General features: G+C 41.0%; 1 protein-coding gene and 1 long non-coding RNA gene across 3 annotated transcripts in view; one reads left to right on the top strand and one right to left on the bottom strand.

The window, feature by feature from the left end:
* Positions 1-25,691, top strand: part of LOC148773719 (liprin-alpha-1-like) — a 219,025-nt gene that overhangs the window by 113,788 nt on the left and 79,546 nt on the right. The gene's annotated exons all lie outside the window — the stretch shown is intronic.
* LOC129536011 (uncharacterized) overlaps positions 1-25,691 on the bottom strand; it is an 85,673-nt gene that overhangs the window by 18,038 nt on the left and 41,944 nt on the right. The window lies entirely within an intron of this gene.

The raw sequence follows: 25,691 nt of genomic DNA, 5'->3' as shown, positions 1-25,691 counted from the left end.
TGAGAAACCTGTATACAGATCAGGAAGCAACAGTTAGAACTGGACATGGAACAACAGACTGGTTTCAAATAGGAAAAGGAGTACGTCAAGGCTGTATATTGTCACCATGCTTATGTAACTTATATGCAGAGTACATCATGAGAAATGCTGGGCTGGAGGAAGCACAAGCTGGAATCAAGATTGCCAGGAGAAATATCAGTAACCTCAGATATGCAGATGACACCACCCTTATGGCAGAAAGTGAAAAAGAACTAAAGAGCCTCTTGATGAAAGTGAAAGAGGAGAAGTGAAAAAGTTGGCTTAAAGCTCAACATTCAGAAAACTAAGATCATGGCAACCGGTCCCATCATTTCATGGCTAATAGATGGGGAAACAGTGGAAATAGTGGCTGACTTTATTTTGGGGGGCTTCAAAATCACTGCGGATGGTGATTGCAGCCATGAAATTAAAAGACACTTGCTCCTTGGAAGAAAAGCTATGACCAGCCTAGACAGCATATTAAAAAGCAAAGACATTACTTTGCCAACAAAGGTCCATCTAGTCAAAGCTATGGTTTTTCCAGTAGTCATGTATGGATGTGAGAGTTGGACTATAAAGGAAGCTGAGCGCCGAAGAATTGATGCTTTTGAACTGTGGTGTTGGAGAAGACTTTTGAGAGTCCCGTGGACTGCAAGGAGATCCAACCAGTCCATCCTAAATGAGATCAGTCCTGGGTGTTCATTGGAAGGACTAACGTTGAAGCTGAAACTCCAATACTTTGGCCACCTGATGCAGAGAGCTGAATAGTTTGAAAAGACCCTGATCCCGGGAAAGATTGAGGGCTGAAGGAGAAGGGGACGACAGAGGATGAGAAGGTTGGATGGCATCACCGACACAATGGACATGGGTTTGGGTGGACTCTGGGAGTTGGTGATCGACAGGGAGGCCCGGAGTGCCGTGGTCCATGGGGTCGCAAAGAGTCGGACACGACTGAGCAACTGAACTGAACTGAAGTAAGTGTACTCAGCACCTTCCACGAGAAACTCAAGCAAAAGCACTTGCAAAACAAAAATGTGTGTGTGTGCATGTGTGTTCAGTCATGTCCAATTCTTTGCAACCCCTTGGACTGTAGGAAACAAGACTCCTCTGCCTATGGAATTCTGCAGGCAAGAATACCGGAGTGAGTATTTCCCTATTTCCTACTCCAAGGGACTTTAGAAAAGGCTGAACAGTGAACAATTGATGCTTTCCAAATGTGGTGCTGGAGAAGACTCTTGAGAGTCCCTTGGACTTCAAGGAAATCAAACCAGTCAATCCTAAGGGAAATCAACTCTGAATTTTCATTGGAATGACTGATGCTGAAGCTGAAGCTCCAATACTTTGGCCACCTGATTCGAATAGCCAACTCAATAGAAAAGACCCTGACGCTGGGAAAGATTGAAGGCAGGAGGAGAAGGGGATGACAGAGGAAGAGATGATTGGATGGCATCACCGACTCTATGGACATGAGTTTGAGCAAACTCCAGAAGAGAGTGGAGGGGTCACAATGAGTCAGATAGGATTTAGCAACTAAACAACAACAAATGTATATATATAACCGATTCACTTCGCTGCCTGCCTGAAACTCACACAACAATGCACATCAACTATACAGTAATAAAATTTTTATTTAAAAAAGCTTTCTGGTATCTTTAAATCTGCAACTTTTAAAATTGCATTGATACTGTTGATGCAGTAGCAGTGATGGCTTGCTGCTCCCTACTGCCTACTGTATCCCATTTATAAGTGGCACAATGTACATATACTAGGTTAAGTGATTTTTCTAATTCACACATTTAATGAATGAAACAGTAAATAGCTTAGAAGGCTGTGTGGAGAGGACCTTCACTGTCATTGCCACTAACTGTGCATTCAACTCAGCTTGAGAGGCTCAGCCAACCTAACTGATTTAGAGACTACAGCCTGCAATCAAGTGGACCAGAGGCACTACATCTTCTAATGTTTTTGCAAGAAAGTATTTCAGCGAGTAGATCAGGAAGCCAGTGCTCTGCTCTGCTGCCATACGGTATTAACGCAACCCCCTGATCTGAGCATGTTGCTCTTGCCGTTTAATGTACAGAAATATGATTACAAAGAACAGTGAACGGCTGGGCCCAGCGATGGCCTTTCTGTCCTCACATACGCTTAATCCTTAGTTAAGGTGATTTTAATTTTTTTTCCTAGTAATGACAGTAGTACATAAAAGCATTTAGGCCTGATTAGTGAACATCTTCCCATCATTTAGGGAGGAGGTGTAATTACGCTCCACCCTCACTCCTGCCATTTAGGAAATTGCAAACACAGTTCATTAAAGGGCATTCTCATCAAGTGACTCAATTTCCATCCCAGTGGTTATTCCCAGCGAAGACAGGTCTCCAATGTAGGTTTACGAAGGAAATCGACATATCTATTATTGCTCAGTCAAGCTACTATTCATATCACATTCACCAGAAATTGGTCCAGAGAATACTAAATCTCTACAATGAAGAGTTGCTCGGGTTTTTTTTGTTTGTTTGTGATGGTAGCCGTTCTAACTTACATATAGTATGACTTTTATTTTATAAAGCAGTGATCTAACGCTTGGAGTGTGAATGCATAGATGTGAACTACATGTGGGGTGAACTGGAAGTGATGAGAGACAGAGACAGAGAGACAAATAAAAACGAGAGTGTGCGATATGCACCTGGAGGTAACTGTGCCCTGCTGTACATCTGGTGATTAAGACAAGGAGACACATGCAAGGATACTCACAGCACCGTTTTGTAAATTTCCCTTATCGAAGTATAGGTGATTTATGATGTTGCATTAGCTTCTGGTGTGTTCATTTGTACATACAAATAATAGTTTGCATCTGCTAACCCTAAAGTCCCAACCGCCCCTCCCAGCCCCCGGCCCCTTGGCAACAACAGTCTGTTCTCTGCGCCTGTGAGTCTGTTTCTGTGTCATAGATAATCTCCTTCGTGTCATATTTTAGATTCCACATATAAGTTAGACATGTGAAGTCGCTTCAGTCATGTCCGACTCTTTGCAGCCCCGTGGACTGTAGCCCACCAGGCTCCTCTGTCCATGCAGATTCTCCAATTTCCTTCTCCAGGGGATCTTCCTGACCCAGGGATCAAACCCACATCTCTTATGTATCCTGAATTGGCAGGCAGGCTCTTTACCAGTGGTGCCACCTGGGAAGTACATATAAGTGATATCCTTTGGTATTTCTCTTTCTGACTTACATCACTTCATATGATAAACTCTAGGTCCCTGCATGAGGTCACAGATGGCATCATTTCATTCTTTTCTAGGGCTGAGTAGTATTCCATTGCATATATGTGTCACATAGTCTATATGTGTCACATAGTCCATTTGTCTGTTGATGGTATTTACATTGTTTCCATGTCTTGGCTGTTGTAAACAGTGCTGCAGTGAACATAAGGGTGCGTGTATTTTTCCGAAGTATAGCTTTTTCCAGATAGAGGCCCAGGAGTGGGATTTTTGGATCAAGATGAAATTCTGTTTTTAGTTTTTTGAGGAACTTTCATACTGTTTTCCATTCTGGCTGCCCAATTTACATCTCCTCCAACATTGTAGAAGCGTTCTTTCTTCTCCACACCCTCTCCAGCATTTGTTATTTTTAGACTTTTAAATGATGGCCATTCTGATAGGTGTGAGGTGGTACACCACAGTTTTGATTTGAATTTCTTTAATGATCAGCAATGTTGAGCATCTTTTCATGCATAGCACCATTTTAAAAATAAGGTTCTGGAACTTACAGTTTTATTAATAGGGAACAATTATTTAAAATATATATACATTGTAAAAAATGAATTCAACCTATAACAATGTAATATATCACAAAAATATATCCATAGTGAAAAATAAAATTATCAAAAACAATGAATAGATAATAATATCATTTTAGATCATCTGCATGACTATTCTCTATCCAAATTCTATCAGATATTTTTATTGTTCTAGATTCAATTTGTGTTTATGAATTCTTTGGATCCTCTTGTAAAGAAAAGAGAACTGTAATACGATTGATTTAAGCCAACTGAAAGTCAAATAATGTCTTGGCATGGTGTGCTGAGCCTATCTCTCTGAAGTTCATGGAGAAATAAGTGGCAGAATTCAGTCATCACACAGAGAACATGGCACTGTGCCCAGAGGCAATTTTGGAAGAGAAAATTTATTTCAGCATCTCTCACATTAGATACATTTGTTAATTTAGTTGTTGGGTTCTTTTAAAATTTACTGTGTTTTCCTAATCATATAAATTTAAGAAATCTCTTTCTCCTTTTATATTAACATTTAATTACAATTATAATAAAACATGGGCTTCCCCGGTGGCGCTAATGGTAAAGAACATGCCTGACAATGCAGGAGATGTAAGGGACATGGGTTCGATCCCTGGGTTGGGAAGATCTCCTGGAGGAGGGCATAGCTCTCCGTTCCAGTATACTTGTCTGGAGAATCCCATGGACAGATGAGCCTGGCAGGCTACAGTCCATAGCTTTGCACAGAGTCAGACATGACTGAAGTGACTTAGCACACAAGCACACATCATAAAACACTCCTGCTCTGGTGTCAATGAGGCCATTTCCCTTAAAATGGACACATTGATTATTTTGTAACAGTACGACCAAGAAAAAGCAAACTTACTAAAATGGAACTGAATTTTAGTGAATTAAGTGCCTAATTATTTCATTTACACTTCACCCCATCCCTAGGAGAGAGCTGAAGCTTAAGGAAGTTGTGTCAGATGGGTCCACTGTCAACTTGGTTAAGCTGGGTTAGAAAAGGCCAAAAACATACTTAGATGAGATTTGGGAGGTGGAGTTGTTTCCTCCCAAAGTTTACTATTTTTAATGTAGCGTATTATCTAAATGATAAAAATGGGAGTTTGATAAGATATTGTAATGCGTGTCTCTCAGAGATGGAAAGCATTGGTTCTCCTGAACACATTTGGGGAGGGGAGGGGAGAGAGTGTGGCTTATGACGGTGGCTGTGGTGGTGCGTGGTTGGCTAGAGGAATCTGGGGAGGAAAGAAGAGCGTGGAATCTGTATCCACTGCATCCAAACCTCTTCTTTTTCGTTCTGACAACCAACGGGACTGGAAACAGTACAGGAGGACGGGGAATGGAGAAAGTTGCTTCTTTTGCTTTAGCTACTGTGGGAAAGAATTCCACAGTTATCAGTAAGCCAGTGCACAACTGTTATAAACACTTTAATTGAAGAGGAAATCACAAACTATAGAATCATAGGAAAGAAACAAGACCCACTGAGTGAATTAGGGAAAGCTCTCTGCAAAGAATCAGGATCTATCAAGATTGTTTTCAAGGATGATGGTTGCAGGGAACTAGGGGATGGGGGAAATGGAGCTGCATTTTAAGTGATGGCTCATTTAAAATTTAAAAGTATACAAACTTTCCAGCATTTTATGTCATTTCTGACTCTGTGCATAGCTATTTTTTATTATTTTCTCTATATGTATCTCATTACTCAAGTAATGCTTCTGTTTAACTAGAGGATCACACTTCACTCACCACATAAATGCACTGTTACCAACTTTAACCTAGAAATTAAACAGGTGCAAATTATTAGCAACATATCTATTCCATTCATAGGGAGGTCATTTGACACTTAAATATAGTAAGATCACTTGCATTTGATAAAAGAGAAATGTAGTTATTTGATTGTTATTTTACAAACCTCCTAAGGTAAGTGGAGCACCTAGTGCCAAGCAAGGATTCCTTAGTTCTACTTTTAAAAAACACCCTGGCATTATCTTTGTCACCTTCCTTCTGATGCTTTTATCCACTTACTAGCAAAACTACGCCTCTCAACTCTGGTGAAGCAATGAAATCCCATATATTAAGAGAGGATTATAGTTTTATGGCTAAAGAATCTTCCCTGCTTCAGTGTGCTATTTACTTTCAGCTTAAATCCCTAACACTACTGGCTTTGATCAGTGACATTTGTAGGACTGGTGAGGTGTTTAGTTAAAAGAAATTGTTTGCTTTATCAAGTGTTCAAGCAGTTTTAGTGTCAACATTTTTGAGGACACTAGACTATACTCTACTAGAAAGTTGTTGTTTGGGTTTATCATTCTAATGTGATTCAGGGCTAACAAATTATATAAATCCAGTTTTAAGAAACAAATCAGTTTTCATGTACAATGAGTCTTACTTACGTCAAAGAGGTCAGATAGAGAAGATAGATACTTAACCAATCATGCTGTTACAACACAAAACCTTTAAAAAAAAAATGTTTCTGCTTTTGGAATGACTCAACTGAGCCCTTGGGCTTCCCAGGTGGTGCTAGTGGTAAAAAAGTCACCTGCTAATGCAGGAGACATAAGAAACGTGGGTCCGATCCCTGTGTCAGGAGGATCCCTTGAAAGAGGGCATGGCAACCCACTCCAGTATTTTTGCCTGAAAAATTCCATAGGCAGAGGAGCCTGGTGGGTTACAGTCCATGGGGCAAAGAGGCAGATACAGTTGGTCAACACACATTTATGTTGTTGTTCAGTCACTAAGCTCAGACCCTTTGAAACCACATGGACTGCAGCACGCCAGGCTTCTCTGTCCTTCACTATCTCCCAGAGTTTGTGCAAACTCATGTCCCTTGAGTCAGTAATGCCAACCAACCACCTCATCCTCTGTCGTCCCCTTCTCCTCCTGCCTTCAATCTTTCTCAGCATCAGGGTCTTTTCTAATGAGTCGACTCTTCGCATCAGGTGGCCAAAGCATTGGGGCTTCAGCTTCAGCATCAGTCCTTCCAATGAATATTCAGGATTGACTTCCTTTAGGATGGACTGGTTTGATCTCCTTGTAGTCCAGAGTCTTCTCCAACATCACATTTAAAAGCATCAATTCTTCAATGCTCAGTTTTCTTTATTGTTCAACTTTCACATCTGCACATGATTACTGGAAAAACCACAGCTTTGACCATAGGGGTCTTTGTTGGCAAAATAACATCTCTGCTTTTTAATATGCTATCTAGGTTTGTCATTGCTTTCTTCAAAGGAACAAGCGTCTTTTAATTTCATGGCCTCAGTCACCGTCTGCAGTGATTTTGGAACCCAAGATAAAATCTGTCACTGTTTCCATTGTTTCCCCATCTAGTTGCCATGAAGTGATGGGACTGGATGCCATGATCTTAGTTTTTTTATTGAAGCCAGCTTTTCCCACTTTCCTTATAAAAGAGACTCCAGAGAACTCCCTTGCCCCTTCTGCCACATAAGGTTACATCAAAAAGATGGGGTTTATGAACCAGAAAGTGAGTTCTCACCAGACACCAGATCTCCTGGCCCCTAGATCCTGTACTCGCAGCCTCTAGAGCTGTGAGAAATAAATTTTCATTTGTAATCCATGCAGTTGGTGGACTGAAAGAAGCATGCTCTTGGAAGTAAAATTCGTCAGCGTTTTACCATTTTAAATTGGTTTCCCTAAAACATAAGCATCTGACAGGGCACACAATGCTGTAAATCAACCCCCATCAATATTTATTGAGTAAATGCTTCACACAAGAGTTTTCTCATTGAGCTTATCAAGTGTTAAAATGTATCACATCATAAAAACAAAATAAATTGCTCTAATATAAAATGTAGCTCTTAAATTTTCCTGCCAGCCATTTCAAAAGCTAAACTATTCACTTTTGGGAGAAGATAAAGCCAGAATTTTAAGTATCGTCCAATGACCTCAAGCTGAATATGCAAAGAAAATTTTTTAACTCTTTAAAAAAATATTTATTCCATTGATTGCTACTTACAGAATTGTTTTTCTTTGTTTTCATATTTCATTCTGATGCAGAGAGATATTAGGCTAAAATGAACTCAGAGAAAACGTATAAAATACAAGTTAAAGAAACTCCTCCTTTAAATTTCAGTGATAGATCTTAGAAATGGTCCAGCTCTCATAAGTTTGGGCAAGACAAGCAGAAAAACCTGAGCTATGAAGAATTCTATTTGAATTTAGTTTTAAAAACAAATCATTAAATTCTAAATGTTGAATGAAGCATTGACAAAATGACAGAAACTACTGAATAGTGATGGGGAAAGGGGAAGGACTCCATGTCCCTAAGCATCTGAAACTGCTTCTGCCACTAGTACGTCATTAAATATTCATACGTATCTCAGGGTAGAAGGAAGGGACAGATAAGGTAAGGGACAGATAACAGTTTCCCATTTTATAGATCAAAACATATGACGCTGATTGATTTGGTGGCTTTCCAGCATTGACAATGCTATTTATTCCCAGAGAGAGGATGAATATTCTTCTCAAGATATAACACTCCTAGGACGTTTTTCTCTTTGTGACAATAAGATGCAACATTTAGCATGGATTATGGGCTCAAATTCTGCCTTCCGTGAGACACATGCCCAATGTGTTTCATTCTGTCCTTTGTGCTCATCTTCGAGGCTCTGCACAAGATCCTGAAGAAGCCAAGATAATGGGGAAACTAAGAAACCCTCTTTCACTGGAATCTCATTCTATTAAGGCAGCAGGCATAATTATTCTGAGGTGTGTGTAATCTACTTAGTATACGTGCGTGCCTCTCCCAGGTGGTGCTAGTGGTAAAGAATTCATCTGCAATGCTGGAGACTTCAGAGGTGCAAGTTTAATCCCTGGGTTGGGAAGATCCCCTGGAGGAGGAAATGGTGACCCACTCCAGTATTGTTTCTTGGGAAATCCCATGGACAGAGGAGCCTGGTGGGCTACAGTCCACAGGGTCACAAAGAGTTGATACAACTGAGCAACTTAGCACGCAGGCACACACATCCATTTAATACATGCATTTTCTCTGCAAGAGGTGTCCTATCCATCTTGAACTCTGGAACACTAGGAAGCACTTCAGCAGTACATCTGGGGGCCATTCAAAATGCAAAATCACCAACCAAAAGCACAAAAATGAGAAAAACATGGCACTAAGTAGAACAAGAAAAAGGCATGCTTTTACAGAATAAGAGCTGAAACAAGACAGCAGAGTGTAGCCTTGCGCATCCACAGTTGTGAATGTGAGTGTCAGGTCATTCAAACTTTCTGCCCCTGCATATGCCCAAGAATGACTGTGAAAGCACTGTGGGTACTGATTGGGGGGCTGCGAATAAATTTTCTCAAGGAGGCAATTTCACAAATACAGAATCTGTGAAATGAGGGTCCGCTGTACTTTGCTGTTGTCGGTTTTCCTCTAAGTGGAACTTGGAGACATTTAGAAAGGGTTTGGGTAACACTGGCTGCAGCCATGAAATTAAAAGACGCTTACTCCTTGGAAGGAAAATTATGACCAACCTAGACAGTACATTAAAAAGCAGAGACATTACTTTGCAACCAAGGTCCGTCTAGTCAAGGCTATGGTTTTTCCAGTGGTCATGTATGGATGTGAGAGTTGGACTGTGAAGAAAACTGATTGCCAAAGAATTGATGCTTTTGAACTGTGGTGTTGGAGAAGACTCTTGAGAGTCCCTTGGACTGCAAGGAGATCCAACCAGTCCATTCTAAAGGAGATCAATCCTGGGTGTTCATTGGAAGGACCGATGCTAAAGCTGAAGCTCCAATACTTTGGCCACTTCATGTGGAGAGTTAACTCACTGGAAAAGACTCTGATGCTGGGAAGGATTGGGGGCAGGAAGAGAAGGGGACGACAGAGAATGAGATGGCTGGATGGCATCACCGACTCAATGGACATGAGTTTGAGTGAACTCCGGGAGTTGGTGATGGACAGGGAGGCCTGGCGTGCTGTGATTCATGGGGTGGCAAAGAGTCGGTCACGACTGAGCAACTGAACTGAACTGAACTGGGTAACACTAAATGACTGGAGGATTCTTGCTCCCAAAGGGACTGTATAAAAGTGCAATGCCAACAGAAAAACTGTGTACATAAAAAACTAGCTATAACCATATATGGGCTATGATTCCTTAAACTGGGTTGATAGTCATAGACATCTGACTTGATTTATAAAAATATGTTACAAGTCTCACGCCCATTCTGCTGAAGTATATCCTTAAGGACAGTGGGAAAATAGACACTTTATTTTTAAAAACACAGGCAGATTGAGGGATTTGAGACATTGATAATTATAAAAGCATCTCAGTATCTCATAAAATATTGCGGTCATTATTAAGTACATTGATTATAATTATATATGCCAAAAATGTCTCCTTGCTCATTTTTATTCCAGAGCATCAAATTAATTGTTTGACACAATAGCAAATTTCCTTTCAGTCTAGTATGATGGCTCAGGTTATATCACTTCACATCATTATTTCAAGCTGAAAAAATCCTAAATTAGGCCATTAGTCTTTAACAAGAAGCAAAACATTTCTATCCCACAGAGCGAAAACTGAGTGCTGTTGCTTGAGACAGAAGTTTGAACTTCAATTTGATCAATTTATGCAACACCGGATAGTTATAAATTTCAGAATCTCTCTCTATGTGCCATAAACATCTATTGGCTTGGAGAAAATTAAGCTTTATTTAAAACTCTATCATGTTAAACCCTGAGTAACATCTCCCATTATTGAATTATTTTCTCATTTTTACTTCTTAAACAACTGTTTTTCTTTTTTTCCCCCTTTCTTTCATTTCTTCCATCATTTCTGTTAGTATTTCTTAAATAAATCCCTTTGAAACAAAATAAATCTATCTGGCATATTATAAAAGACTGAAATTTTTATGTATGTTCAGTTCAGTTCAGTTCAGTCGCTCAGTCGTGTCCGACTCTCCGCGACCCCATGAATCACAGCACGCCAGGCCTCCCTGTCCATCACCAACTCCCGGAGTACACTCAAACTCATGTCCACAGAGTCGGTGATGCCATCCAGCCATCTCATTCTCCGTCGTCCCCTTCTCCTCCCGCCCCCAACCTTTCCCAGCATCAGAGTCTTTTCCAGTGAGTCAACTCGTCTCATGAGGTGGCCAAAGTATTGGAGTTTCAGCTTTAGCATCAGTCCCTCCAATGAACATCCAGGATTGATCTCCTTTAGAATGGACTGGTTGGATCTCCTTGCAGTATAAGGGACTCTCAAGAGTCTTCTCCAACACCACAGTTCAAAAGCATCGATTCTTCGGCGATCAGCTTTCTTCACAGTCCAACTCTCACATCCATACATGACCACGGGAAAAACCATGCATGCAAACTCACAAAGCACATACTTGTGCTTCTGGTCATAACACAAGCAAGTGTTTTATAACACTACCTTAAAATCCTAAGTTTAGATTGTAATATGGCATTGGTAGGCTGGTTAAACTTGCCTTTAAACAATTTATTAATTTTTCACTTGACAGGGCCAATGCAAAAAGCTTGGAAATCATAGGTCATTTTGGTTTCATACAGCAAGTGGTTTTTAGTCAAACTAAATATCTCTGTTTGTGATTACATTCTTTCTGTAAATCAGCATTTAATAAGAACACTCTCACAAAAGCTTGCCTGAAAATCCAGTCTGACTAATTTGGCCTCTGTGTGTAGCTTAAAGTAAAACCTATTGTGTCCATAGACATCTTGACCTTGGAGGAGACAGTCTGCCAGAATATTGTAGTATAGCCCCATGCTTTCGTAAATGCCTCCCGAGCTGATGGAAAACAGAACCAAGCATCAGTGAAACATTTGGGGTCTAATGATTCTCTGAGGTGGTGGTTTTAGGATCCACTTTTGTCAGTGAAATCTGTCCTTTGTTGATATGAAAGGATGTGAATCTTTGAAACTCAGCTTGCATTTAAATGAGGATGTAAAAACAATTAAGCACTGGGCTCTATCATTTCACACCCACTTCTCCTGAGCAGCTAAAAATTGAACATCTTGAACCGCGTGGTGCCTGGAGTTGGGCCATGGAGCTTGGAAACAGTCAGCAAGTCTGGGACTTGCCAATTACTCTTTCTTCCACCTTGTGTCCCAGCAATTCTGCTTCCTTCTAGGGAAAGTTATTCTTGCTCAGGACACGATCATCCATAAAGTATAAGAATCGGGATGCTCTCGACCACTCGAGACAAGGCTCACAGACACTTTTGAAGGACATATCGTGCTGGTCCTCAAGGGGCAAGATACACAGATGGGAAACAGATGTGCAAATAATAAAAGTGTAAATATTGTGATGAGATAGTACTCACAGGAAACAGCTGCACTACCAGTTTCTAGGACTTGCTGAGCATTACCTTGTGCCAGGCAGGGGGACAGCATTCCTTTTTTCTACTTAATCGTCATGGTGACCCCTTGATATACACACCGTCATCCCTGTTCTCATCAAAAGCAATTATAGATGTCTGTGAAAGGAACAGTGAAAATGGTGATGCAGGTTCAATTCCTGGGTCGGGAAGATCCCCTGGAGGAGGAAATGGTACCCCACTCCAGTATTCTTGCCTGGAAAATCCCACAGACAGGGAAGCCTGTTGGGCTATGGTCCACGGGGCCCCAGAGAGTTGGACACGACTGAGTGACTGCACACACAGCGTAGCACACGCATTTCCACAGGGCCTCTGCTCAGACTAGATTCCTTCTCACGAAGGGTCTTGTTCCTGTTTTACGGGTTTAAGACGGAGGTGTATGGAGACTAGTGACTGTCCCAAACACATAAAGTCTAAATACCTGGATTCACGTTCTAAAGTTCTGATGCAGAATCCTGCTGGCTTCCTTCGTCTGTGTTCTCTCCTGAGCCACCTCATTGTAAAACCTTGGTCTGCAAGTTTCTTCAGTTCAGTTCAGTTCAGTCGCTCAGTCGTGTCCGACTCTCCGCGACCCCATGAATCACAGCACGCCAGGCCTCCCTGTCCATCACCAACTCCCGGAGTTCACTCAAACTCCTGTCCACAGAGTCGGTGATGCCATCCAGCCATCTCATTCTCGGTCGTCCCCTTCTCCTCCCGCCCCCAACCTTCCCAGCATCAGAGTCTTTTCCAGTGAGTCTCAATTCTTCGGCGATCAGCTTTCTTCACAGTCCAACTCTCACATCCATACATGACCACGGGAGAAACCATAGCCTTGACTAGACGGACCTTGGTTGGCAAAGTAATGTCTCTGCTTTTTAATATACTATAAAGGTTGGTCATAACTTTCCTTCCAAGGAGTAAGTGTCTTTTAATTTCATGGCTGCAAGTTTCTTAAAAGGTTTCATTTTGCAAAATGAGAGAGTATCACTGACTCAGAGAAAAGATCTGCTTGCTTGGTCGGAGCTTACTAAGAGCATGGCACTGGAGAAAATGAAGGACATCTACATGCCTGTATCTCTGAAAATCCCCTGGATGTTTCAAACACTAATTTCAGAAATCAGTCACTCCCAGTCTCTCCTCTTCTCCGCCTATATAGTTTCCATGAATAGACTGAGAGGATATTTTTTAGGTATGTGGGATCTTTGTTCTCTGACCAGGGATCAACTCTGCACCCCCTGCATTGGGAACACAGAGTCCCAACCACTGGACCACCAGGGAAGTCCTTGAAAGGGATACTCCCGAAAATAAGAATATTGGGATGGATGAAATTGTAGCAATAAACCAACTGGCTATAAAACTTTAATTGGTTAGGCCTGACACATAATAAAATAAGATGAGAAAAGAGAGAGAGAGGAAGGGAGGGAAGGTACTGGTCTAGACTGATTTAACTCAACACAGAGACTACTATCAGTATTTCTTACGAAGGGAAAAATTACCAGGAGGAAAATCCTTCAAACTCTTTAGAAATTTCCTAGAGGGAATGTCACCTTCAAATTCCAAGTGTGATTAAAAAAAATATGCTCTGAGAGAAAAAAGGGTCCTTGCTTGAAATTCTATGTTGTTCATATTCATAGGTGCATTCACACCATTATTAGAAATGCAATTTCCGAATAAGATGTACTGTTCCAGTAACCTTCGATTTGAGGCTTCTCTATTCATTAGCTCCTCGCTGTCTGTAATTGGAAATGTGCTTGCAACCATCTGGCAGCGTGATTCACGCCCTAACCTCTTTGGCAGGCCCCAGCCGACTTCTACGTGGGGTTTGTACCGGGGCCAGATGCTATCAAAGTTTCAAATGAGAATCACCATCAGAAGTGTCAAAGGGGATCATTATCAGTAGCCATTATTTAAACACAAAAAGAGTTGAGAGTATATTAACAAAGACTCTTTTCAAAAAGCAAAAATCATTCCTTAGAGTGGATTCTGAACCAGGGTTGCAGGTAGAGAAGTAAATTATTAGTAACCTGAGACGGCGAGTGATACAAATGTTATAATGGTTAAAACCTCGTTTAAAACATAGTGAAAAATTCTGCTCGAAATTATCTGATATAGTAAAGTCGAGAAGATCCCCTGGAGAAGGGAATGGCAACTCACTCCAGTATTCTTCTGTGGAGAATTCCATGGACAGAGGAGTCAGATGGGCTATACACAGCCTAGGGGATCGCAAAGAGTCAGACACAACTGAGTGACTAAGATTATAATATGTGCTATTTATATGGAAATGGCTGCACGTGTGCCCATGTGTATGTCCATGTATACATACATATATGTATACATATATGTTGTATATGTGATTATGAATATGCACACGTGTATGTGTGTATTCCATCACAGTGGAAGAGTAATTAGAACATCCTTAACAACACTGGACCTATGTGTGTTTGCAGTACAGTTCATACCTACTGAAGAATAAGAGTATAAGAAAGTATGCTATAAAAAAGAATATTAGAAAGAATATACTTGAAGACTATTAACTGAAGAATATAGTTGACCTATTAAGTGAAATGAAGTTACAATCACATGCAATTTCCCAACAAATGTTTTGATATTAAACTATTCATTTCTAATATTACCTCTACAAAAGCTTAAAAAGCCAGATACACATTATTTCACTGTCACCTGGAATGCGGGCTTATTGCAAACCTCAGCCAGTTGTTAAACTGCCATTCAGGACTTGAAGTAGGACCAGTACTCATAAATATTTCATATTCATTAGGAAAATATTCACAGTCTGCATTTGTGATGATTTCTTACTTATATTCGGTTGGCCAAGTTTGCTTATGTTATTGTTTAAAACATCTGCGTTCTCTTTGAATGTGTCCCTCTGAAGCAGAGCAGGGCCCTACAGTCCTTGCCACCACCCAGCGTGTCCTCTGCCTGCCTTTGTTCTGTGGAAAACTTCTAGCCAAAGAATAAGTTTAATCAGAGAAGTGAAAACATACAGAAACAAAGGAAAACAGCCAAAGGAGACCAAGTAATAATAATGCAGTCATTAAGCAGAGTCAAGGAACTTTCGTTCCTTTCCAAGGGCTATAGATAATATTCTGAACCACCTCCTGTGAGCTGTCTTGTAGATGCTGAAACTCTCACCAGGTGGAGGGAGTTTCCTACACGATGGCTAGAGTATAGCCATGACATGAGTTGCTACCATACCGAGAACCGGCCTCTAGGAAATGGAAACAAACCGACCCCGGGATGGCAGATGGACTGTACCTAAAGTAAAAGATGCTGCTGGTCAGAACACTGAATGACCAGCTTGAAGATGACTCTGTAGCCCCCTCGCTCACTCTACAAAAGCTCTTGCCCGCTGATTGTTGGAGGGAGGCGGTTAGACTTTGGAGAGATGTCTGCCTTCCCCTACGCCTCATTGCTGGCATCCAAAATAAAGTGAACTTTCCATTCCACCAGGCTGGCCTCTTTATTGGCTTTTGAATGGCAAACGACCAAACCCCAGTTTTGGTAACATCTCCATTGGTTATGTCCATCTGAAGATGTGTTGATATCTCTAAGTGTGATTTTGAAGTGGTTTGGTTTTGCTTGTAATTCTATCAATTTTGAGACTATATGATTAGAAGAATACAATATTCCCTCAGTAGTACAGAATCTGCCTGCCAATACAGGAGATGCAGTTTCTATCCCTGGATCAAGAAGATCCCCTGAAGGAGGAAACGGCTACCCACTCAAGTATTCTTGCCTGGAGAATCTCTTGGACAGAGGGGGTTTGTGGGTTACAGGCCATGGGGGCACAAAGAGCCGGACACAACTGAGCATCCATGCTTAATTCAGAAGTTACACACTCTTGTTTCTATCATATAAATCATAGACAGCTTTTTAATATATCAAAATTTAATATTAATCAATACCTGTCCACTCCCCCAGGACAGCACAAGAAACTGAGAACACTAATCCCATTTAACTTTTCCTGACCTTATTGGTACAACTGGTGAAATATTTATATTTAATTCGATATTTTTGCATGTGTTGGTGTAGGGCATATATGGGAAATCCTTGCACTTTCAACTTTTTTGCGAACCTAAAACTGCTCTAAAAAAGAAAGTATTGAACAAATGCAATTTTTACATAATGTTGCCCTATTCTCTAACATTTTGCGACTCATCTCATATAATCCAACGCAAGGGTATATTTAACAACAAGAAACAGTGCATCACTCATATTTTAATGCACTAGCAGAGAGAAACGGAGAAGGCAATGGCAAGCCACTCCAGTACTATTGCCTAGAGAATCCCATGGATGGAGGAGCCTGGTAGGCTGCAGTCCGTGGGGTCGCTAAGGGTCGGACACGACTGAGCGACTTCACTTTCACTTTTCACTTTCCACTTTTACACATTGGAGAAGGAAATGGCAACCCACTCCAGTGTTCTTGCCTGGAGAATCCCAGGGACGGGGGAGCCTGGTGGGCTTCCGTCTATGGGGTCACACAGAGTCGGACACGACTGAAGTGACTTAGCAGCAGCAGCAGCAGCAGCAGCAGCAGCAGAGAGAAAAAGCAAATAGGTCTTTACATGTTAGAAAGCCCTCATACTGACAGGTTTTAAACTGCAGGGCACTTTTTTCATAAAAGACCTCTTATTTGCTCAGAAACGGTTGCCTTTTCCAAATGAATCCACTACGGAATTTGAGAAAACCCAGAAAGGCATAAACTTCCTTATTAAGGAGTAAAATTAGTTCAGCTGTATATGGAGTAATCCTTATTTAATTCACTTATTTTTTGTTTTAGTCACTAAGTAGTCTCTGACTGTTTGTGATCCCATGGACTGTCTATAGGATTTCCAGACTCCTCGGTCCATGGGATTCTCCAGGCAAGAATACTGGAGTGGATTGCCATTTCCTTCTCCAGGAGATCTTTCCAACCCAGGAATCGAACCCAAATAACCTGCAATGACAGAGGGCTTCTTTACCACTGAGTCACCAAGGAAGCCATTTAATTCACTAGGCTATTATTATGAATTAAATAAAACTTGGGTAAAAATGCATTGTAAACTACAGGGTGATGATCTTATTGCATGGTCGATTTCTTGGTTATAGCTATTATTTGGGGATAAGTAAATAAAACTATTCTTACCAAAAGAAAGGTTAAGGACATAGTCTTAAGTTTTGATCTGTACAGACTTTCTACGTGCATCAGGCCCCTGGGGATATTAGCCTACTGTTGAAAATTGCCGCTCATATACCCACACGCTCTCAACTGCAATAAGGAGAAAAACATTACAACTTTATGAAAAAATAAGCACAATCAAATGTCCTTCTCATTAAATAGTCAATCAAGTGTGTTAAAACTGCCAGCAGTGATGGATGAGAAACATACCAAATCACCACAGGCTTTATTGGAAGGGTCACTGAATTTAGCTCTAGGGCAAAATGAAATTTTTTAGTGCTGAAAGAAAATACGCTGTATTACTACTCATAATGTTTATAAACATTGTGGTGTTGGAGAAGACTCTTGGGAGTCCCTTGAACAGCAAGGAGATCAAACCTAAAGAGTCAATCCTAAAGGAAATCAATCGTGAAAATGCACTGGAATGACTGATGCTGAAGCTGAAGCTCCAATATTTTGGTCACCTGATACAAAGAGCTGACTCATTGGAAAAGACCCTGATGCTGGGAAAGATTGAAGGTGGGAGGAGAAGCGGACGACAGAGAATGAGATGGTTGGATGGCATCAATGACTTGAGTTTGAGCAAACTCTGGGAGCTGGTGAAGGACAGGGAAGTCATGGGGTTGCAAATGGTCAGACACGACTGAGTGACTGAACAACATCAAAATGCGATACAACATTTTGCAACTAATGTCACACACCCAACGCAGGATAGACGCAAGGATAAGAAGTGATGGATTTACAACTGATAGCTTCATAATTGGGAGTGCCCCAGTTAGTTAGTTAGTTCAGTCGCTCAGTCGTGTCTGACTCTTTGCGACCCCATGAATCACAGCACGCCAGGCCTCCCTATCCATCACCAACTCCCGGAGTTCACTCAAACTCATGTCCATCGAGTCGGTGATGCCATCCAGCCATCTCATTCTCTGTCATCCCCTTCTCCTCCTGCCCCCAATCCCTCCTAGCATCAGAGTCTTTTCCAGTGAGTCAACTCTTCACATGAGGTGGCCAAAGTATTGGAGTTTCAGCTTCAGCATCAGTCCTTCCAATGAACACCCAGGATTGATCTCCTTCAGAATGGACTGGTTGGACCTCCTTGCAGTCCAAGGGACTCTCAAGAGTCTTCTCCAGCACCACAGTTCAAAAGCATCAATTCTTCGGCGATCAGCTTTCTTCATAGTCCAACTCTCACATCCATACATGACCACGGGAAAAACCATAGCCTTGACTAGATGGACCTTGGTTTGCAAAGTAATGTCTCTGCTTTATAATATGCTATCTAGGTGGGTCATAGCTTTCCTTCCAAGGAGTAAGCGTCTTTTAATTTCATGGCTGCAACCAGCATCTGCAGTGATTTTGGAGCCCAAAATATAGGGTGGCCGAATTTAGTCAATGCAAGCGTGTGATACTAAATTAATTCAAATTTCAGAAAAAAACTTTAGATGTGTGTCTAAATATTGCAAATATAGCTCATGCAATGTTTGGGTTCTAGTTCTACTAAAAACTTATTTATATGTGTATCTGAAATTCAAATTTAGCTGGGTCTCCTTTATTTTATCTGATAACCCTAAACCCCAGTGAATTCAAGTATGTAGTTGGATATATACATAGTTCCACTCTGAGAAGAAATAGATGGTTCACTGAATGAGGAAAGTTTGGCCCATTTGGTCAAATGATCACAAAGCAGTCAAAGCAAAATGTCATAAAATTCACTATCCGCTGACATAGATGGGCATGGAACATCGTCCAGTTTTAGGAGAGACTATCAGTCCAGCACTGAAGGTTTATGTTCTGTGCTCCACCACTCACTAAGGGGATAATATGGGACAATTGCATCATCTTTCTTAGCTTGTTGTATCATCATTAATGTGGGGAAAATAATAATAATTTAATACTTTGTCACTGTTATTACCATGCTGCTGCTGCTGCTAAGTCGCTTCAGTCGTGTCAACTCTGTGCGACCCCATAGATGGCAGCCCACCAGGCTTCCCCATCCCTGGGATTCTCCAGGCAAGAACAATGGAGTGGGTTGCCATTTCCTTCTCCAATACGTGAAAGTGAAGTCGCTCAGTCGTGTCTGACTAGTAGCGACACCATGGACTATAGTCCACCAGGCTCCTCTGTCCATGGGATTTTCCAGGCAAGAGAACTGGAGTGGCTTGCCATTGCCTTCTCCGTGTTATTACCATAAAATTGTTGAAATGCAATAGGTATGATATAAGTTATTGTTTTATTTCTTATATTTTCATCTTGGTGACAGCAGGAAGGCTTTGATTATTCCAAAATATGTCTATTACTAAATTTCATTTAAATTTATGTCACTAGAAACGTTACTGCCTATAGAAGCCTTAGTCCTTTTGAAAATGGAAGTAGTCAATGCAACCTGATAACCCTTGGAGTTGTCTACACTTCCTTTTTTTTTGGCCACACCTCAAGTAGCATGCACAACTTCCCCAACCAGGGATCAAACCCATGCCCTCTGCGGTGGAAGCACAAAGTCTTAGCCACTGAACCACCAGGGAAGTCCCTGTCTACATTTTAGTGGAGAAGAAACTTTCAAGACAGTTTAGGCTGCACTAGGAAAAGTCATCATTTTATGGAATCCTTAGGCAAGAAGGGGAGCCCAGATGGAGAGAGATGACTGGAGAAAGACAAGGTTAGGTGATCTTTCAATTCCCACCTGATCCACTCTTTCTGGGACCATTGACGTGTCGGCCTAGGCAGCAAAGTGACTTCTCAGCACAATTTTCTCCTGTGAAAGCGGCAACCCAGGTCTTTGAAACAAGACCTGGATAAGAGACTCACTTCTGTCTGGTCCAGGTGAGGGGCCTGAGTTTTAAAACCATGTGATGTGGTGACCTGAACCTTTACAGCATTTCCAAGGCAGCCTAAGATTTCTTTTCATCTTATCAGAACTCTATACAATCCTGGGGCTGAGTGTCTAGCAAAGTTTTTAGGATTTGTGGTATATTAACATGCTGAGCAGCTCTTGTGACCAGGAAAACTGAGGAAAAAAGGAAAGACTTTTAAGAAATAAAGGTACAGGTTACAAAATGGGTCACCTGTAATTTTCTTTCCGAGATATACATAAAATATTGTGACTCTTCTTAGTACTTCTGGTGTGTGTGTGTGAGTGTGTGTGTGAATGGGATTCTTAACAATATGGGGCCAATATTTCCAAGTATAGAGTTACATCTGAAAGTGCAACAGTCCTGCAACATCAAAAGATTTTGTTCAGACAGTATTAAGTAGCCAGAACTAGGAAAGAAAATAAAGGCTAAGGCATATGAATTTTGTTTTCTAAGGTCAGGAAGCAACAGTTAGAACTGTACATGGAACAACAGACTGGTTCCAAATAGGAAAAGGTGTACGTCAAGGTTGTATATTGTCACCTTGTTTATTTAACTTATATGCAGAGTACATCATGAGGAACGCTGGGCTGGAAGAAGCACAAGCTGGAATCAAGATTGCTGGGAGAAATATCAATAACCTCAGATATGCAGATGACACTACCCTTATGGCAGAAAGTGAAGAGGAACTCAAAAGCCTCTTGATGAAAGTGAAAGAGGAGAGTGAAAAGGTTGGCTTGAAGCTTAACATTCAGAAAACAAAGATCATGGCATCTGGTCCCATCACTTCATGGGAAATAGATGGAAAAACAGTGGAAACAGTGTCAGACTTTATTTTTTTGGGCTCCAAAATCACTGCAGATGCTGATTGCAGCCATGAAATTAAAAGACACTTACTCCTTGGAAGGAAAGTTATGACCAACCTAGATAGTATATTCTGGAGAAGGAAATGGCAACCCACTCCAGTATTCTTGCCTGGAAAATCCCATGGATGGAGGAACCTGATAGACTACAGTTCATGGGGTCGCAAAGAGTTGGACACGACTGAGGGACTTCACTCACTCAGATAGTATATTAAAAAACAGAGACATTACTTTGCCAACCAAGGTCCGTCTAGTCAAGGCAATGGTTTTTCCCGTGGTCATGTATGGATGTGAGAGTTGGACTGTGAAGAAAGCTGATCGCCGAAGAATCGATGCTTTTGAACTGTGGTGTTGGAGAAGACTCTTGAGAGTCCCTTGGACTGCAAGGAGATCCAACCAGTCCATTCTAAAGGAGATCAATCCTGGGTGTTCCTTGGAGGGACTGATGCTAAAGCTGAAACTTCAATACTTCGGCCACCTCATGCGACGAGTTGACTCACTGGAAAAGACTCTGATGCTGGGAAAGGTTGGGGGCGGGAGGAGAAGGGGACGACGGAGAATGAGATGGCTGGATGTTATCACCGACTCTGTGGACATGAGTTTGAGTGAACTCCGGGAATTGGTGATGGACAGGGAGGCCTGGCGTGCTGTGATTCATGGGGTCGCGGAGAGTCGGACACGACTGAGCAACTGAACTGAACTGAACTGAACTGAAAGCCTAAGAACCTAACATAAGACCCTAAAGTGTTATGTTCTATGTTTTTGTGCTATGCTTAGTCTCATAGTCATGTCCAACTCTTTGTGACCCCATGGACTCTAGTTTGCCAGGTACCTCTGTCTATGGGATTCTCCAGGCAAGAATACTGGAGAGGGTTGCCATGCCCTCCTCCAGGGGATCTCCCCAACCCAGGGATCAAACCCAGGTCTCCCATGTTGCAGGCACATTCTTTACTGTCTGAGACACCAGGAAAGCCCATGAATACGGGAGTGGGTAGCCTATCCCTTCTTCAGGGGATCTTCCTTACCCAGGAATTGAACTTGGGTCTCTTGCACCTCAGGAGGGTTCTTTACCAGCTGAGCTACAAGGGAAGCCCAATTACATTCTACAGGTAACATATAATGAGTGTAACTTTCACTTGTTGGTCTTTAAGGCATGTGAGTTTTAAAAATACCTTTTCTAACCAATATCTATCTTCATGCAACTTTGGAGAAAATATATTAAATATGTATTTTCTACATATAAGTTGTATTGGTTTGAATGTTTTGATAGGGTGTATTAATTAGCTTTGCTGTGGTAATGATTTCATAAATTCAAAACATTATGGTGTGTACCTTAAATACATACAATTTAAATTTGTCAATTACACCTCAATAAAGCTGGGAAAAAATAAATGTACTGGATTTTGAGAAGCAATTTGAATTTAAATAAATCTAACTGTGGTGTTGGAGAAGACTCTTGAGAGTCCCTTGGACTGCAAGGAGATCCAACCAGTCCATTCTAAAGGAGATCAATCCTGGGTGTTCATTGGAAGGACTGATGCTAAAGCTGAAACTCCAATACTTTGGCCACCTCATGCGACGAGTTGACTCACTGGAAAAGAGTCTGACGCTAGGAGGGATTGGGGGCAGGAGGAGACGGGGATGACAGAGAATGAGATGGCTGGATGGCATCACCGACTCGATGGACATGAGTTTGAGTGAACTCCGGGAGTTGGTGATGGACAGGGAGGCCTGGCGTGCTGTGATTCATGGGGTCGCAAAGAGTCAGACACGACTGAGCGACTGAACTGAACTGAATGGGGTCACAAAGAATCGAACATGACTTAGCAACTACACCATGACATTAAATATTGGCAAGACAACAGTTTGTAAGAAATGTTTTGCTACGTATGAAACTATGCTTCAGTAACTTGTTATGTAAAATATAAAATATATGTAATCTGTTGTCATCTTGTTTATTCTAATTAGACGGTAAGAATCACACAGAACAGGACACTTAGCACATTCCTGTGTTCACAGTGGGATATTTAAAGGATTCATTTAATCTTTAGATAATTATTCCTTTGACTTTTGAAGTAACTAATTAGGTAAAATTTTAGCAACATACACTTTTCATTTTACAGGCAAACAATTATGGATTCCAACTGGGATTCGCTTTGAAAGTAAATTGTGTCTACAAGATAACTTGAATGCATGCTGTATGAGACAGAAAATCTTCAGCAGTGTGTTTACGGGAAAATTACTGGAGCGTATCGCAGGGAGGCATATCCATAGTTATTCTTTTATTAAAAATGCTCTTTATGGCTTTAAAAAACTAGCAAATGAGAGATGAGTATTTCTTTACAAAGACATAGTTTTTAAAGTAGTGTAAAAGTAGAGGGTGTTATTTTGTATCTCGTGGGAAAATCAACGTGGAATTTGCAGATTTTTGTCCCTTTCCATAAGAAATAGGACAGCTAGGATATTCACACCTTTATTAGAGCATCCAGTTGATAGCTATTTGAGCTCGCTGCAAATAGAAACATACAGCAAGGCTGGAAAGTGACTGCCTTTTGATTGACAATTCATACTGAATTTCTGTCTGCTTCCTATTTTGAAAGTAGAATGGTATTGTCTTTTTTTCCCCATTTCCATCCCATTCCGACCCATTTATTACTAAATTATTTCTGAGAAATTCAATTTCACTTTTTTTTTATCTGCTTAGAGCCTTGGTTAGTAGGGTTAAATAAAAACTGCTTCTTTTTTCCCCCTCCCCCAGCAAAGGGCTCTGCTGTAGTAGATTATATGGCAGATGACAACTCATGTCAATGGGGAGCACTTTGCTATACCATGGTAGTATTTTTCAATAAACTTTACAGCAAAAAAAAAAAAATACATTTCCAAGTATAGGACTGTAACCTCGTGACTCTTTCATTTTTTACTTTATTTCAATAAATTTTTGTTTTAAATTCAAGTTATATATGACTATATAATTTAAAAAGAAATCATCCAAAGGTAGATAAGATTTTGAAAACCTTATCACAAAATCCTAAATATACTTTATGTTTAGTAGAAAATATTTGATAACAGTTTGAAACTGTGAAAGCGTTAGTCACTCAGTTGTGTCCAGCTTTTTGCAACCCCATGGATGATGGACTGCCAGACTCCTCTGTCCATGGAATTCTTCAGGCAAGAATACTGGAGTGGGTAGCCATTCCTTTCTTCTGGGGATCTTCCCAATGCCCAGGGATAGAACCTGCATCTCTTGCACTGCAGGTAGACTCTTTACCATCTGAGCCACCAGGGAAGCCTTAATATACCCTAGTTTAAACCATTTTTAGTGTTTGTGAATAGCTAACATCCCAAATTGATGGAAGTGAAGCTGCTCAGTCGTCTCCGACTCTTGCGACCACATGGACTGTAGCCCACCAGGCTCCTCCATCCATGGGATTTTCCAGGCAAGAGTACTGGAGTGGATTGTCATTTCCTTCTCCAGGGGATCTTCCCAACCCAGGGATCAAACCCAGGTCTTCCGCATTGCAGGCAGACACTTTACCATCTGAGCCACCTGATAATTGAATGTTACTACTTTTCTTTATTTTTAATGAATGTGAGCAATTTTATTTTTAAAATTTTTTATTCCTATTGGAATGTAGTTGCTTTACAATGCTGTATTAATTTCAGGTGTACAGAAAAATGATTCATATATATTATATGTATACATACATATATCTATTCTTTTTCAGATTCTTTCCCCATATAGGTTATTGCAGAATATTGTATAGAGCTCCTTGGGCTCTAGAGTAGAACCTTGATGATTATCTATTTGATATACAGTGGTTTAGTTGGTTTAGTTGCTCAGTGGTGTCTGACTCTTTCGAACCCATGGACTGTAGCCCAACAGGCTCCTCTGTCCATGGGCTTTCCCAGGCAAGAATCCTGGTGTGGGCTGCCATTTCCTTCTCCAGGAGATCTTCCTGACCCAGGGGTCAAACCTGGATCTTCTTGCAGTCCAAGGGATTCTCAAGAGTCTTCTCCAGCACCACAGTTCAAAAGCATCAATTCTTTGGCGATCAACTTTCTTCACAGTCCAACTCTCACATCCATATATGACCACGGGAAAAACCATAGCCTTGACTAGACAGACCTTGGTTGGCAAAGTAATGTCTCTGCTTTTTAATATGCTATCGAGGCTGGTCATAACTTTCCTTCCAAGGAGTAAGCCTCTTTTAATTTCATGGCTGCAATCAGCATCTGCAGTGATTTTGGAGCCCAAAAAAATAAAGTCTGACACTGTTTCCACTGTTTCCCCATCTATTTCCCATGAAGTGATGGGAACAGATGCCATGATCTTTGTTTTCTGAATGTTGAGCTTCAAGCCAACCTTTTCACTCTCCTTTCACTTTCATCAAGAGGCTTTTTAGTTCCTCTTCACTTTCTGCCATAAGGGTGGTGTCATCTGCATATCTGAGGTTATTGATATTTCTCCCAGCAATCTTGATTCCAGCTCATGCTTCTTCCAGCCCAGCGTTCCTCATGATGTACTCTGCATATAAGTACATATATAAGTATATATGACCATTATATAGCATAGTAAAAAGCAGAGACATTACTTTGCCAACAGAAGTTCATCTAGTCAAAGATACGGTTTTTCCAGTAGTCATATGGATGT

This window comes from Moschus berezovskii, chromosome 27 (assembly GCF_049115385.1).
Source record: "Moschus berezovskii isolate FMDL1 chromosome 27, NW_MosBer_1.0, whole genome shotgun sequence".
Classification (NCBI taxonomy): domain Eukaryota; kingdom Metazoa; phylum Chordata; class Mammalia; order Artiodactyla; family Moschidae; genus Moschus; species Moschus berezovskii.
The sequence above is the reverse complement of the archived record's forward strand: the minus strand, read 5'-3'. Positions and strand labels throughout refer to the sequence as shown.